Source organism: Pectinophora gossypiella, chromosome 15, assembly GCF_024362695.1.
Source record: "Pectinophora gossypiella chromosome 15, ilPecGoss1.1, whole genome shotgun sequence".
In the NCBI taxonomy this organism is placed as follows: domain Eukaryota; kingdom Metazoa; phylum Arthropoda; class Insecta; order Lepidoptera; family Gelechiidae; genus Pectinophora; species Pectinophora gossypiella.
In genome coordinates this window covers 13,213,298-13,229,846 of record NC_065418.1, presented here as the reverse complement: position 1 = coordinate 13,229,846, position 16,549 = coordinate 13,213,298, and the positions used below count along the sequence as shown (strand labels likewise).

At 37.4% G+C, this 16,549-nt stretch overlaps 1 protein-coding gene and 1 long non-coding RNA gene across 2 annotated transcripts in view; one reads left to right on the top strand and one right to left on the bottom strand.

The window, feature by feature from the left end:
- Window positions 1–16,549, top strand: part of LOC126373271 (acyl-CoA:lysophosphatidylglycerol acyltransferase 1) — a 351,324-nt gene that overhangs the window by 180,943 nt on the left and 153,832 nt on the right. The window lies entirely within an intron of this gene.
- Window positions 8,417–9,901, bottom strand: LOC126373407 (uncharacterized). Its single transcript, XR_007567308.1, has 3 exons — window positions 9,719–9,901; window positions 9,049–9,316; window positions 8,417–8,646 (listed from the first exon to the last, which is right to left on the bottom strand). It is a non-coding gene; the product is annotated as an uncharacterized LOC126373407 (long non-coding RNA).

Sequence of the window (16,549 nt, the reverse complement as noted above, 5' to 3'; positions counted from 1 at the left end):
ATTCCTAAGTGATAGTGTCGCAGCATCGTTGGTCTTGAATCTTTATCGTAACAGGGGGTTTGAAAAGGTTACATAGAAGCGGGTAATCTAAAAAAGCAATTTATTTATTTATTTTATATTTGGGAGACCAACAGCTCTTAACAACTATAGCAAAAAGAAAATCATACTTAAAAACTAAGCCAATAACAGGTTTCCACCTATATATGCAATATTGCTATTTGGCAGTTGTTTGCAGTTTTCATTGCGCATTTATTTGTACGTGCGCAAATGTCAAATGCAATATTGCTTTTATACATGAACGAATGAAATAATAAATTTCTGTGCCATAAAGTGTATTTGATTTGATGAATTGGTGTAATGTGGCCTTTTTAGATATTTACCTAGTTTCTACTTTCATTCAAAGAGACTTTAATCTCCAAATACCTAACTAACCTAACCTAGAAACCTGAATAGGTCACAACATTGCAAATAAACTCACATTTCCCACCCAATAACCTACTTACTGCAATGTTCAGGTTTGCTTTGTTTAGTCAGTACGGAGTATTGGCTCAGTGCCAATGTGGAGGTGTCACGGGTATGTAGTTCGATTCCCGGTTATGTTCTTGTGTCCCGTCATGTGTATTGTGTAGGGATTTATGGTGTCGCTTTGTCAGGAGAAAGCTGGGAATTTATTGTCCGTACGTAGGTAGGTAGGTTGGAGAATGCTACGCCGACAAGAGCGTGGCTCTTAAATTACGTATGTAGTGATGACGGTGACGTAGGCACTTAGTCATTTTGTGTGCAGGGTCAGAAAAAACAAGGGAGCTTAGAGTGGAACTATAGGTAAAATAAAAGCAAAATTGAATCCAATTATCATACAAGTCAACTAAACTTTGCTTGGTTGTCAAATACTTATACCCACGTTCATCCCTGGTTTATGTTATGTGTAAGGTGGTTAATCTTTATGAAAAAAAATGTTTTATCATGGGGCTATTGCGATGCAGGGGAAACCCTAGTGTAGGGCCCGCTATTAACTTGTGTTACATACTCGTACATACATACATACATAAACTCACGCCTATTTCCCACCGGGGTAAACAGAGACTATAGAATTCTATTTGCTTCGATCCTGACACACTTCTCTTGCTTCAACTTGTGTTTATTTGGTTTTAATTTTTACTTTTTTTTGTTTTTTGTTTTACACTTTATTGCACACAAACAAAAAAAATAAACATTTCTAAAACATTTAGCAACAGTACAACAGTAGCTCTGATTCCTGCAGACATCTCATTTATTTAAAGTTATACCTATTATATTCTTCCCACCGGATGAAGGAAAGGGACGGATGATTGACAGGCCCAAAATTTATGGAACGAACGTCAATTTTGGCAGAAATCGTAAACAGCCCTATCAAAATTTTAACGTTGGCGTAGGTATAACCCGACAGAATTCACTCACACGTCAGACAAGTTGCATACCAGGGAGATGCCTATTCGATTCGCCCGGGTAATTCATTGATTCGTTCATTACCTTTAGACGTAAACCTCAGTGCGCCTCGTCTGTGTGTGTTTGAAAGAAACAATCGACCCTAGTGGGCGCTGAATGAGGTAAAACGCCGCCGGCGGGGTCGGTATCGGGTTCCTGATAGGATCAGCAAGTTGTTACCTCATTTTGTCGTGATAAGGACTAGAAAATTAATTTATCGGGCAGATACTAATACTGTAGAAAATACAAATTCTTAGAACCGCCTTTTTATTCACAACTTCTACATTATTATTTTTTTAATTACATACATACATAAACTCACACTTATTTTCCACCGGAGGAAGCGGAGACGGATACCCATTTGTTTCGATCCTCCTTGCTTCCTCCACATACCTATATTATTAATCCTTTCACGGACAAAGATCATGGCTCATTGATGGTTCATAATAGGTACTAATATGATACCTTGGGATCGGAACGTCATTAGACGTTCTGTCCTTGAAAGTGTTAACATTATTCCAAATTCAAAATTCTAGAAGATCTCAAAGCTGGGTAAATATAATCCAAGTTCTCATAATGGTCAGGGGAAGTGTAAAGGTAAGGAAAGCTCAATACAGCCATTATTGGTGTTGGCGTCTCGCCAGTAATGTACTACCGATGGCGACTCCGCAAGCCACTGGGCATTCCAGAGAATTTCCAGGACATTAAAATAAAATGTTATTGTTCTCAGGTTGTTAAGTTTAAAGGTTCCAGTGGGAATGGAAAACGTTTCTCTGGATTCTCGGAGTGTCTTACTTTAGTTCTGTTGGCTGCTTTAGCAAATAAACTGAGTTAGGATACCCATATTCCCGAGAAATGTATTTCGGACATGTGTCCTAACCTGTATTGGGCTGGTTTTGGTAGGTCAGACAGGCAGTTGCTCCTGTAAAAACCGAACGAGGTTTGGTTAGCGGCCCTGGGGCGAACACAAATCCAAGAAACCTCGTGATATCAATTATCTAAGGGTCTATTAATACCCTAATCTCAGCATTGAGACTGTCCTCAATATCATGTCAATGAGACAGTTCTTATATAATAACAGAGACTTGAGCTAGATTTTGAGGGCAGTCTTAGCTGAGGTTAGTATATTAATACCATCCTGAGATCGAAACATGAATTCATACTCAATGAAAATTCACTGGTTTAAAGACGGAGACAGGATTCGAACCTGATGTACCTAATGAGTCATCTCATTTTCAAAGAAAAGCGAAATAATAATTTAAAACACAAGCAGGCTTCGAATATATAGGGTTACTCATCCTCTCTTTCTTCCATTTTCCTGAAACTCCTTTAAGTTTAAAAAAGGTTTCCCAACGAACCCTACGTTAAATGGCCCACGTTCACTTTATGGAGTTTGTCATCTCGCATCCGCGTTCGTTGAAAATTTCACGAGGCAAAGGAAAGCTGGCACACAGCCAGAGGGCTCGGTTTCGACATGAATTTACTGTTCTTGTAAAGAAAAATAGTTTTCGCGTGAACTATTTTGGAAAATTCCAACTATTGGCGTCCGGGCGGCACATGTGGCGCTGGACTTGCGATATATGGTGTCTATTGTGTGGCTTCAGTCATCGCTGTACGGGGAACGCTGTCGCGCTAGACGCGATATTAACGCGGATTTCCATCAATAGTCACAGCAAAACCTGTTTACATAGATAAATGGCGTACGTCTATTGGTTGAACCTGGCATTATCTGTCGCGTTGGGTATTATATTATGCATAATATAGTGACGCATGCGTCACTCATGCCGCATAGTTTTGAGCTTACTGTGTTTTTTGTACATATATTATACCAAAATTAGAGCTCTCTTGTGGGCTGGAGAGTCAGGATATAAAAAAAAAGTTCAGCTGCTCATAAACCTGAATGTGTGGTAAAAATTGACTAACCTCATTATGAAATAAAAGATATCAAATCACATTAGATTTGTATGTCATCGTATTTTCTTGTAAAATAAATATTCACTCAATTTAATATCCTTCTAACAACTCTGAAAGAGGGGAATAAATTATGCAATTCAACTTCAATTCTTCACAACTTTGAGACATGACATTCCACTCTCAATTTAATACCCCCCTTCCAAATTTCCAGCGATTTCCTCGAAAGTTATGGTATGTCAAACTTTACATGCCTATATATGGCTTCTGTATATGCCATGCGGCGACATATATATATCTCTCTCCTGAATAATATATGGCGATAAAACGTGCCCCGTGAAAATAGAAACGAAGTTTCTTAGTACGGTGTTCTTGCATTTATTAGTGAGGGACTATTTTGGAAGTCGTTCGATGTTGTCTGAAAATGCGTGGCGGTAAATCAAATACGAATAAAAATGTATTTTTTATGTTCTTTATTTTAAATAAGGACAAAAAATGTATTAAAACAAAAATAGTTTGTATAAAATTAGCTACCAAAATATTAATGTATAAACTTTCTATAGTTTGAATTTTATGACTTCTCATTACGTAGGTAGGTAAGTCACAAATACTGGAAAATATGTTATATAAGTAAATACTTACAGTACCTATTACCTAATACTCTTACCAAAACTGATTTGCAAAGGGTCTGTATCAGAATCGACCCTCAACTAACACAAATGAAACCTAGCGGTCGGGGCGGTTCCATCGGGTTCCGTACTAAATGACATTTTCCTGTGATTCACCTTTTTGGTGCATATCTGATGAAAGACGCGGTTGTCCTGTAAATGGGTTCGAAATGTAAGGGGTACTCGTACTGGTAATAATAAGTTATACATAATCTCTTCAAAGAACCGAGACATCTGATTATAAGTGTTACTTATCTATGTTTCATTAATTAAATAAAAAATAAACAACTTAAAAGACTTCAGCAGTCTCCTTTTTGCTCGGAGAACTAGTGACTACCGTCTGACGTCAATCTACGGCTAAATAATTTATTCCTTTCTTATTATTTATTTATTTATTTGTACACAATAAAACAGACACAAGGAACATACAAAGAAAACAGATAGTACAGGTAAGCTTATCTCTAAAGAAAGTAATTTCACCCAGCTGACCTACGTGACAAGAGAGATATTCAACGTATAATATTACTTCAAAAAAATATTTTAATAATTATTTTTATGTATAATTTTCCTCACACTAATATAAACACAAGAACATAAAAGGTAAACCTTTACTACCTTTATTATCTAGTCGTACCTCGTAGCACTAAGTTTGGACGTCCAGCAATTCTGGTTAGGTTAGAACATTCGGAGTTAGACGACGGTCATTTGGCAGAGCGCGCTACACATGTAGCCACATGTTGCGTGGTGTAATGCGACCGCACTAGCGTTCATTGGTTCATGTGTGATCGAAATTTGAATGTGTTCGAATTTATTTCGTACCGTTCGAAAGTGATGGAATTTGTGAATAGAGGTCAAAAATTTTATTTTTTAATTTAGAAATATTATGATACTTGAGATCATTTTAAGTATTTTTTTTGTGGCAAGCCAGGAAAAATAAGCGTAAATTAATAAGGAATTTAATTTAATTAAAAGCTTAAAGCGAAAATGCTTTCAGAAAAAGTAGATTTTATAAATTCGATTAAACGGATCCTTTTCACTTTGCTGTTTAAATGTCAGGGATACGGTTTACAGATATATTTTTCTTAAGACTCTTTCATGCATGTAACTTGCCAGGTTCAGGAGAAATAACAGTAACTCCTCACTCCTCAGGCCGAGAGCTTACTAAGAGCACACCAATGTTCAGACAGACAGTATATTTTCCACCAGTTTAATGGTCCATGCTCACTCTGAGTGGTTCTCCAAGGCATACAAAGAGTAAGGAAGCATAATATTTTAAAAATTTGAAAATCTTTCGGACTCCCGCAGAACGCGCTGTAGTTGGTCGGAATTTAAAATAGTTTAGGAGCACAGGAACGTGGATTGGTTAGATGAATTGTATTGAATATTTTAAAAGATTTCAATTCGAGGAAAGCAGATGAAAATGGAGAGGCTATTTCTGGAAGTATTTCTGAACCGGAGCTGTAGTTCGTACAAATTTTTCACATAACCTTTAAATTCTCAGGTTCATACAAGTTATAAGTATTTAGCCTAATCTTATTATTTTATTAAAGAAGAGAAAAATGTATATACGTTTTTAGCTTATTTAATTTATAAACTTTCTATATTATTATAATATATATACCTAATGGTTCTTTACCCACAATTTAATCTTTGAGAACACCAAATTCTAATGTACACAGTCTCGAGCACTCAATTCTGTTAAACAAGTGTACTTAAACATTTAAGGGGAGCTCGAAGATTTTTAATTAAGAAACTCTCGAATACAATAAACACATGTCGAGCCTCCATTTTCCCTCTGAAATAACATTTTAATTAAACCAAGCCTTGATAATTACCCTTCAAAAGTTCAAATTTACCAAACTTGCCTTGAATTCAACAAATTTGCCTTGAATTTAGCAAACTTGCCTGAACTAAGAAATTTCACTAGCTGCGTCTAATCGTCTCGTCAAGGAGCGTTCACCTAATTTTCGAAGTTATTTATAGTCTGTATTTATACACTGAGAGCTTGCTATTGTACTGTGATTAATTCTTAATTTGAAAAAGTAGTTTGTGTTTTATAATATTTTTGCAATACGAATTATGATGCCAATATTATCAATTTTCCCGATGAGGCTTTTACACGTTCAATAAAAAAAAATATAGATGGCTCTGCTGTAGAGATTCAACGTGATAATTACCTATATTCTCATTCCTCGGGTATATAATTATTCAAAAATATATGTGAGGCATATATAAAAATGGCAGAAGCATATATAAAAATAATTCTTGCTTCATATATGAATCAGATATGTATATAATTATGTTGTTACCTTGACATATTGCTTCTCTTTATTTTGGCCAGAATAACAATGGCTGGAAGATGCGTGGTGTAATAAAAATAACAAGGGTCATCATTAGGGTTATCCATGAAATTAGAAGAAAAATTTGTACAGCGCCGTCTACATGTTTTTGGGAACGTAACCAGAAAAGTTCCTAACTGGTAACCCACCACTATTCGATGGGCTATCAAATACCATTATGTGATTGATATGTGCGTTAAAATTGTGAGGTGAGAATCAATAAGTATTTATAATGTAAGGCGAAATTGTCTTACGTAGCTGTGAGTCTCTGAAATATGGAATATCCAGACGAAGGGAACCTTTTTCGTTATCTGCCAGTCTTTGATTCCCATAATACTTAAGTAGAGAAGTTCGCGACGCAAATTTTTTTTCAACTTTTCGCGATAAAGAAGAATTGCTGTTTTTACAAAATTTTAAGAAGCTTACTTTGCGATTTACGAAGTAAAAACACACGTAAAAGCTTTGAGAGATAGGAAGACATGATGTTTGAACAGCTGTCAAAGTTTCGCGTCTTCACGGAATGTTTTACTGTGATATTCGGACACACGGTTCTATTAATTTGGGAACAGGGTCTTGTAAAAATGATCGAAACGATGTTGTTTTAAACAAATTTTTCATATGCCGATAAAAACATCGATCTTTTTTACTATAAATCGGTAAATAAGTGACTATCTCCTATTTATTAACAGTCGTATGTCCGCCTATATTGTTTTATTTGCTAAGACAGATTGACTTAGAATCAAATACTATTTCTATTTACATTACTGGCCAGTGTATAAATTACTAACAAAAAGTATGTAAGTCGAACATTTTTAAAGTTCTTCTTTAGCAAGGGCTTCTTCTTAATTTAAGAGCCATGCTCTTGTCAGTGTCACATTCTCCATTCTTGTTTATCAAAATTTTTAACAAAAAAAAAACCGACTTCAAACGCAAAACTAAAAAGCAATAAATAAATTTACTTCGTACAAAGTAATTAGTACGTATTTTCAATTAGTTAATTAATTTATAATTCTGAAGCCGGTGCCAAGGAAATGCTACAACGAAGTACCGATTCATATATTTTTCAATACTGATTGTTTTGTAATTTTTTGTTTGACATTGTTTTGTAATTGCTTTGATATAGGTATTAAACAATATTGTGTGTACATAGTAATTTGATATTGTAGTAGGGTTGTTGTAGCATTTACTTGGCACCGACTTCAGAATTATAAATTAATTAACTAATTGAAAATACGTACTAATTACTTTGTACGAAGTAAATTTATTTATTGCTTTTTAGTTTTGCGTTTGAAGTCGGTTTTTTTTTTGTTAAAAATTTTATTTTATTTTACGATTTTAAGTGATGGTTAGACCGAGCAAGGATGCAGACAGACAGATTTTCTGATTTATATTCATATATAATAATATAATATATTATTAGTAGTGATCACAATTATTATTGACTAGCTTTTGCCCGCGACTTCGTCCGCGTGGCGTGTTATATAAGAGAGAGATCTTTGTGTGTGTGGGAGTGCATACTTATGCAGTTTAGATTTTTTCATAATTTTTTTTTCCCAATAACTCCCATTTTTCAAAATACAGCCAAAAATAACTTTATATTTACTAAGGTATGCATGCATGCTAGATTGAATCAATTGATTGAATTGATTTTTTTTTAATTGATTGTTCATTGAGTTTTAATTTTAATACACACTTCCTCTCTTCCCTTCAACGTTGCTGTGCCCTACAGGGTCCATGTTTTAGTTCCTATGCCTATGTAACACCCCATTGTACTACATGGAATGCAATAAATAATTTAATTGAATTGAATTGAATTGAAAACATCTATCTTACGCGGTTTCGATTTTTTCATACAAATGTTTTTTTCCCGCTTACTCACGTTTCCGTGGGAATTTTGCAATATCCTGTTGCAACTAAGCTTTAAGTTAACTAAGGTACCTGCATGCCAAATTTCAAGCGTCTAACTTAAGCGGTTTAGATTTTTCATACAAAAGGATTTTCCCGCAAATTTCCGTTCCCGTGGGAATTCCGGGAATTCCTTTCTTAGTGCACCTCTACGGTACCTAAGCTATGTCCCTTCCAAATTTCAAATGCCTACGTTTAGCCGTTCAGGCTATGCGTTGATATGTCAGTCACTGAGTCAGTCAGTTTCTCCTTTTATTTAGATTTGATTTTTTCATACAAATGTTTTTCCCGCTAACTACCGTTCCCGTGGGAATTTTGTAATATCCTGTTGCAACTAAGCTTTAAGTTTACTAAAGTACCTGCATGCCAAATTTCAAACGTCTAACTTGAGTGGTTTAGATTTTTCATACAAAAGGATTTTCCCGCTAATTCTCGTTCCCGTGGGAATTTCGGGAATTCCTTTCTTAGTGCACCTCTACGGTACCTATGGTACCTGCATGCCAAATTTGAAACGTCTAACTTGAGTGGTTTAGATTTTTCATACAAAAGGATTTTCCCGCTAATTCCCGTTTCCGTGGGAATTTCGGGAATTCCTTTCTTAGTACACCTCTACGGCATCTAAGGTACCTGCATGACAAATTTCAAACGTCTAACTTGAGTGGTTTAGATTTTTCATACAAAAGGATTTTCCCGCTAATTCCCGTTCTCGTGGGAATTTTGGGAATTCCTTTCTTAGTGCACCTCTACGGTACCTATGGTACCTGCATGCCAAATTTCAAACGTCTAACTTGAGTGGTTTAGATTTTTCATACAAAAGGATTTTCCCGCTAATTCCCGTTCCCGTGGGAATTTCGGGAATTCCTTTCTTAGTGTACCTCTACGGTATTTAAGGTACCTGCATGACAAATTTCAAACGTCTAACTTGAATGGTTTAGATTTTTCATACAAAAGGATTTTCCCGCTAATTCCCGTTCCCGTGGGAATTTCGGGAATTCCTTTCTTAGTGCACCTCTACGGTATCTAAGGTACCTGCATGCCAAATTTCAAACGTCTAACTTGAGTGGTTTAGATTTTTCATACAAAAGGATTTTCCCGCTAATTGCCGTTCCCGTGGGAATTTCGGGAATTCCTTTCTTAGTACACCTCTACGGTATCTAAGGTACCTGCATGACAAATTTCAAACGTCTAACTTGAGTGGTTTAGATTTTTCATACAAAAGGATTTTCCCGCTAATTCCCGTTCTCGTGGGAATTTCGGGAATTCCTTTCTTAGTGCACCTCTACGGTATCTAAGGTATCTGCATGCCAAATTTCAAACGTCTAACTTGAGTGGTTTAGATTTTTCATACAAAAGGATTTTCCCGCTAATTCCCGTTCCCGTGGGAATTTCGGGAATTCCTTTCTTAGTGTACCTCTACGGTATCTAAGGTACCTGCATGCCAAATTTCAAACGTCTAACTTGAGCGGTTTAGATTTTTCATACAAAAGGATTTCCCTTCACTACTCTGCTCCTATTGATTGTAGCGTGATGAAAAGTATACTATAACCTGTCCAGGAGTGTGAAAAATAATTGTACCAAGTTTCATTAAAATCCGTCCAGTAGTTTTTGTTTCTATAAGGAACATACAGACAGACAGACAGACAGACAGACAGACAGACAGACAGACAGACAGACAGACAAAAATTTTACTGATTGCATTTTTGGCATCAGTATCGACCACTTATCACCCCCTGATAGTTATTTTGAAAAAATATTTAATGTACAGAATTGACCTCTCTACAGATTTATTATAAGTATAGATGAACATGTTTACACACACACACTCACACACGCGCTAACGCACACGAGCACACGCGCACGTACACACGCACACACACAGACACACGCACACACACAGACACACGCACACACACACACACACACACACACACACACACACACACACACAAACACGCGCGCGCAGACACACGCACACACACACACACATGTGTATGTGTACATACACACATGTGGTTGTCAGTGGAAGCTGCTATCATACACACTCACGCATACATATAGATACAGTAGATTTCGCGTGGTTCGCTCGCTGCTAAAGCAGCTCGCGTGTCCTGTTTATTCGAAACGGTCCCTCTTCGTATGGCGGCCATCTTGTTTTTCCGCCATTTTGTTTTTTTTCACCGGCGACAGAATTTGACCAAGATTTAAATGGGTGTCGTGGAAACAAACAAAATCCAGGTGCAATAGGTTTGCCAGGCCGTAGGATGTCTCCCTGATTGGGAGCAGTTTTCAAAGATGACGTTCCGATCACACCCCTATACATCATTTTTACCCCCAAGACATTTTCTGGAAAAACAAAATTTTGTATGGCGGCCATCTTGTTTTTTCGCCATTTTGTATTTTTTTCACCGGCCATTAAATTCGACCAAGATTTAAATAGGTTTCGTGAAAGAAAAATTGGTTCAGGTGTGATAGTTTCGCCAGGCCGTAGGGTGTCACCCTGATGCGGAGCAGTTTTCGAAAATCGGGAAGTATTTCCATACTTAACATGACGATCCGATCACAACCCCGATATATATTTTATATCCCGAGACATTTTCTGAAAAAACAAAATTGTGTATGGCGGCCATCTTGTTTTTCCGCCATTTTGTTTTTTTTTTTACGCGCTATGGAATTTGACCAAGATTTAAATAAGTGCTCTGAAAGAAATATTGGTTCACGTGCGATAGTTTTGCCAGGCCGTAGAGTATCTCTCTGATGCGGAGCAGTTTTTGGTGACCAGAAAGTATTTCCGTACTCTACATGACGTTTTGAGTAAGCGCCCCATACATTATTTTTACCCAAACGGGCTTCTTCCAAAATCGACAAAATTTTGTATGGCGGCCATCTTTTTTTTCCGCCATTTTGTTTTTTTGCACCGGCGATTGAATTTGATCAAGATTTAAATACGTTTCGTGAAAGAAAAATTGCTCCAGGTTGTATAGTTTTGCCAGGCCATAGGGTATCTCCCTGATGCTGACCAGTTTTCGAAGGTCGGGAAGTTTTCCCGAAGTCTAAAGATCGATCCGATCAATATGACTTACAAACGCACTAGTCGCTCCTACGATTTTTGAAAATTCCCCTCGATTTCTCTGGTCTTCCATCATCAGATCCTGACTTCCTTGACATGGGACCCCCTTGGGTATATCTCCTTTCAAACAAAAAAAGAATTATCAAAATCGGTTCATATACGACGAAGATATGCCCGAACAAACATCCTCCTCCTTTTTTGAAGTCGGTAAAAAATATACGGTCGAATTGAGAACCTCCTCCTTTTTTGAAGTCGGTAAAAAGTAAATTCTTTGACTCTTTCTTCTTCTCGTTTTGTTATAAAAGGCTAAGATAACTAATTACTGATTATTAATATTAAATCCAGGATTGGGGTCGGTCATTGACCTCACAAGACGATGGAAGAAGAAATAAATTACCTTTGCGTCATTCCATAATTCGTGATTAAAATGTCCTCGTGCACCGGAAAGTTTACACAATCTAACCAAACACCCAACTTTGCAAAGTAGGAAAATTGTAAATCCACCAGTTCCTGGAGATTTTATCTGTAACAGCGTCGTTTTAGATACCCAATCTTTGCCAATAAGACCCCCAAGCCTCTCGCCTCAACTGATTGAAATTCCATTATTATCGGACCCCTAGGTAACTTCCGTTTGTTGGAGTGACAACGGTTTAGCGGAAATTGATGGATTATTTCCTTTTTTTGTATCTTAAGTGCAGTTTCCACAAACACAGTTGGCTCGACCATTATACACGGCGATACGACTCATCAGCTATCACGTTGGCCTAACATAAAGCTGGGTGACGTGTGGGTACTTACTTCATCTTGTGATGGATGTAAGTCAGAGGACTACCCCAATTGGGATATAGTCTTCAGCTTAAGTTAAGTTGTTTTGACCAATCACAAAGTCTTGCGTTTATTGTGTGGTTTAAATAGATACTACGGAATGCAATCCCGACTTTAGATGGCAAATTCGAGATCCCGCGGGAGTGGAAATATTAATCCCGCGAGATCTAGAAATTTTCGAAATTTCGTCTTGTTCATAAAAAATGTAAAGTTAGAGTGGCTGAAAACGATGAAAACTGCTTGTTTGTGAGGTTAATAATAATTAAAACAAAATATTTTCGAAAAAAAAAAACCTTTATTCTTCAATGTTACTAACTAAACAATTATGTTTTCTCTGGAAATCAGCACAATCAAAACAAAAAGTATAAATCAAGGAGATTCGCCCAATCTCGTCAATCTCGAATGGGATCTCGTCATGCTTGCGTTGTGCTTCGGGATTGACTCCGTAGAATTAGACGAGATCCCGCGAGATCGGGATCCCGCGATTGCATTCCATAATAGATACGTCATTCGTCAGTTGTTCTAGCATCTTATGCATCTACCTGGACAGTCTAGTACCAATAGTTTCCGCATCTGAATATGTCATTTGCCAAATGGCTATTCCCCCGACGTCGTCAGCAAGCGGAAAAGTGCCCAATACTGGATTTTATTAACTCGAACCAGAGTCTAGGATTTTAGTTTGTTAGAACAGAAAGATATTACAGCATCATGCCCGAAGGGGTAGGTGAATAGTATACCCACTCCTCTCCAGTTAGGAGGCCATGTTGCTTAGAAGCTTGACTTTATATTTGTAAGAAAACACAAGCTCATAACTTTACTCCAATTCAATTTTGTACGTACTTGGTATTTGGTGGTTTATAAAATTATCCTCTTTGACTACTAAGAAAGTTGAATCCTTGAAGAAATTCTTTATGCATTGGCTTGATTTCGTCCTTTTGCATGCTAAACCCTCTGTTTTACATTGTAGAGTAAAAAGTTATTTCAGACCATATTTCCTTCAGGACTCAGAGAAAATATTTTCCTTCAAAAAATACGTCTCGACTTTACAAAAATCTCGTACACTCGGTTCACGTTCCAAATAAAAATGAGGACAATATTTTAAATTTAAAGGAGACGGGGGAAGTTTAACAAAACTCATTCTGTTGAAAAATTTAAAGCCATCCGGGTTGAGCTGGGGAATGGGGCACAGCGATCCATCAGTAAATGAGGCTCTCGAGTGTATCGGGCCTTTTAAGGTTCCGTAACAAGACGGGACGTGATTACTAAACATACGATATCTGTCCGTCCTTAAAGACTGTACCTATTGAGACGCTGTCGGTAGCCTTGGATTTAATATCAAATGATAAAAAGAACATAACTGGTTTACCCTTACATTTTAATATATTCGAAGTTCGAACTGCCCCCAATGTTTCTTAATGTTTTGTTGCTTTTGCTCTGTAAGAAAAACAATAAATAATACATGCAAAAAAAAAGTGAAGTATAAAGAAAAACCGCCGATGTCTGAGGTTTACTCGAGCTAAAAGCCCGAACTGAATGAAGAAACGGTATAGAACCCTCGGCGTAGGAATTCGACTCGCACTTGGCAAGGTTTTTAAGATTGATCCTTCACTTCGAATTTCCCGGTCGTGACTTGCCGACTACCTACTGGTTTCCTTTCATGTGCATTCCAATTACAATGTGGTAACTTTGCTAAGTGATAGATTTGCCCATTGCCCCTTTCGATAATGTTCGGAATTCAGATTGGTTGCGAGTGTTCGTTGGTTGCATTCAAGTTGAGTAGTTTTTGTAGATACGTTTGTGTTTGTTGCATTTTGAGAGATTTAGTCTTACTTACATAAACTCACGCCCATTTCCCACTGGAGTAAGCAGACGCTATGGAATTCCATTTGCTTCGATCCTAAAACACTTCTCTTGCTTCGTCTACATTCATCAATCGTTTCATACACGAACGCCGGTTCAGAGTAGATGGTACTGAACCTTTTCTAAGGACATCTCCAATTTGGTCAATGTACGACCTTCTAGGTCTTCCTCTGGCAGCTTAACAACAACCTTCGCTTTATTTACCGCTTTCGTAGTCCTATTATCCTTCATCCGGTCTACATGTCCAAACCAACTTAACATTCCCTTCTCAATCATCGTCATTTACTCATAACTAACCACTCATGTCTTTTCAAGAAGGAAACCACTGTCCTATTTTTCCCTAAAAAGTAGCATGGAGAATGCTACACCGATAAGAGCGTGGCTCTTAAATTAGTGATGAGTTTCCCTCTTGCCTTCCGCCCCGCAGTACTCTGTTTGACGTGACGCGTCCAACATGCTTATGTCATTATAAATGACATCAAAATAATATTATTAATATTATAAAAATGTTACAAGTTATTAAGCTATTATGTGTAATTGCAGCCAATCCTTTACTTTACAATTGCTCGTTAACCGCAGGCAGCAGCGTACTCATAAACAACTTTAATACCATGATACAGCTTACAAGCTTTGTGTTTAAATCCTGAAAAATAAAAATAAATTTCTGTATCATAAAGTTTATTATTACATTGCTTCATTTGCGATTCAGTTATTGTATTGTGTATTTATTTACCTCTATAACTAAATGTTGATGTGATTCAGCTGGTTCCGGCTACGGCGACTGCTTCAACTCCAACACTCATGTGCTCGCTCGCATGTGGGTTATATAGCCAATCTTGTTGGGAATGATGTGAGCACACCATTTAAATAACTGTAACTGATTGCCGCAGGAGGTAGGACTTTTAATTATTAATCGCGTTTGAATTCTAAAATCATGAACTTTATTATGAAGTAAAGTTTTCCATTCTGTACGTTTAGTGACTAATTATCAAGCATAAGTACCATATTCTTCTTCTTCTGTCGTTTGGTATCATCAACCCTGACGCCATTGAGGCGCCAAAGGCCCCTGATATGGCTCATGTAACGACTACTTACTTACATCAGTAAGTAGCAACCAAGACCAATGTGCCTCCCGAAGCACGGGTCATATTACTTTCGGACAATCAGCTGAACAACCTGTAATGTCCTAAACAAACTAGGGATTACAAAGTGATTTTTGTGATATGTCTGCAACCCCATCGGGATTCGAACCCGACACCTCCGGATCGTTAGCCCAACGAACAACTATTCGACCACAAAAGACGTTGGCCACTGATAGAAGAAGTACAATATTACATAAAAATTTACTGCTAGTGGTGGAACTAAAACCATTTTTGGTTTGTCTGTCGGGTGATGTAGCTGTGGAATCCCAGTTGGAAGAATGCCTGACTTTCATTGTAAGGTCGCAGGTTCAAATCCAACACGGGCCTAAACTTACGATTTTCGAAATCGTTTTTTGAATTTATATTGTTGGATCATAAATGATTATCACGTGCTCAGCGGTGAAGGAAAACATCTTGAGGAAACCCACATACACGAGAAATGCGTTCTAAATTCAAAAAGTATGTCAAAACCGTAAGCCCAGGTTTTCCAGACACCGGTAGTTAAACAATGGCGATTAGATTTTAATGGATATTGGGCCTTATATCTCAATGGTTATAACATAAACATAACATAAACAGCCTATATACGTCCCACTGCTGGGCACAGGCCTCCCCTCAATCAACCGGAAGGGGTATGGAGCATACTCCACCACGCTGCTCCAACGCGGGTTGGTGGAGGTGTTTTACGGCTAATAGCCGGGACCAACGGCTTAACGTGCCCTCCGAAGCACGGAATCATCTTACTTTTCAGACAATCAGGTGATTCAAGCCTGAAAAGTCCTTACCAAACAAAGGACAGTCTCACAAAGTGATTTCGACGATGTCCCCATCGGGAATCGAACCCGGACCTCCAGATCGTGAGCCTAACGCTCTAACCACTAGACCACGGAGGCTCAATGGTTATACGTATTAATATTTACTTTCCACCATTTTCATCCTAAAGAGTCATTAAGATACTGATATCTTATTATTATTAGGAACCTGAGTTTCTAAAAATATCTTCTACGCCACGAAACTTAAATTTGATAGCGGTTCCAATCCCGAAAATTCATTTTCTAAATTTAAATTTAGAATTTTAACCCTCATTACCTCTTATAGGTGATTTAGAAAAGGAGGACAAGACACTCCGTATTATAATATGACCGGCCCTAACCCCAGATGAAAGCAATTTAGGTTGATTTGAAACACGGCAGTTTTCCCTTTATTCTTCTTTTTTCCAAGACCGTCGTCTGAATCGGAATGATTGCTTTATTATAATTGCTTCTGGAAAAAAATTTCCGCAGAGAAAAAGTGAGGGTTTTCGTCTTTTCTTACAAAGTTGTTTTAGATGTAAGCTGTATAAGATTGGCGTTACTGTGTTTTGGTTAA